Below are 997 nucleotides of genomic sequence, written 5' to 3'. Positions count from 1 at the left end.
CAGTTCTGTTCACAGCTCGATACCTGCTCCGACAGAACAGCTACAGGTCTGTTCCTCGTTGGTATTGTGGTGAGTATCCCTGCCTGTGATGCGGGAGACCGGGGTTCAATTACTCGACGGGAAGGCAGTTGTTTCAAAATGTTGATTTTTACTTCTGTTTCTTGGTAGAGATCATATTAAAAATTTCAGAGCGACATCGAACTGTGAAAATACAGGTAGAGGAGTTTGCCTCATCCAGATTTTGAGCAAACGTAGACTTTTTCAGGATTCTTTGGCCGTCTTCTGCACAGAGATGGATGACTGAGTTTTTTCTGAGTAACGGTTAAAAAGCCAGCGACTCAGTAGTCGTGGCCGAGTGGTTAAGGCGATGGACTCGAAATCAATTGGGATTTGGCGCTCAGGTTCGTATCCTGCCGACTACGATTCTCAGCATTTTTCATCCAATTTCACAATTTAACCAGTTCTCTGTCAAACTGATCATGAGATAAATGGAATAACGTCCCAAACCTTTCAACACTGACATTTGTTTCTCATTTTTATTAATCTGCAATATTCACGATACATCCGTTTAAAAAATCGCAAACATCAGTCAAAGTTGCGACAGTGATTCAGCCTGTCTATCCCTCGAGATGTCTAAGGCATCGGTGCGTGTAAATTTTTGGTTTTGTGTTTGTGTGTCTCTGTGTCTGTCTATCTCTATTTTTGTCTCTGTATATGTGCAACTGTCTGTGGAAATCATCACCATGAATTTGGTATGTCCTGGAACTTATAAAAAAGACTTGGGGAATATAATAAGGTTGGGAACTTTTGTGTCGGCTTTGGTTCAGTGGCAGCATTCTCGACTGAATCAGGAATTTGTGTGTTCAAGTCGCACTCCTTGGACTTGAGCATATCATCTTGGCTAACACTCAAGTGCAGCACTTGGGGAATTTTGCAATGTTGAAGCTGTTGACTTTCGGATGAAATGTTGAATTGAAGCTCTGTCTGCAAATCGGGT

The 997-nt window shown here is 42.1% G+C and overlaps 1 non-coding gene across 1 annotated transcript; it reads left to right on the top strand.

Annotated features, from left to right (window-relative positions):
* The first annotated feature begins 341 nt into the window (after positions 1 to 341).
* On the top strand, positions 342 to 422 carry trnas-cga (transfer RNA serine (anticodon CGA)). The gene has a single exon. It is a non-coding gene; the product is annotated as a tRNA-Ser (tRNA).
* The last annotated feature ends 575 nt before the right edge of the window (positions 423 to 997 follow it).

The sequence above is a fragment of the Pristiophorus japonicus genome, unplaced genomic scaffold (assembly GCF_044704955.1).
Source record: "Pristiophorus japonicus isolate sPriJap1 unplaced genomic scaffold, sPriJap1.hap1 HAP1_SCAFFOLD_422, whole genome shotgun sequence".
Classification (NCBI taxonomy): Eukaryota; Metazoa; Chordata; class Chondrichthyes; family Pristiophoridae; genus Pristiophorus; species Pristiophorus japonicus.
The sequence above is the reverse complement of the archived record's forward strand: the minus strand, read 5'-3'. Positions and strand labels throughout refer to the sequence as shown.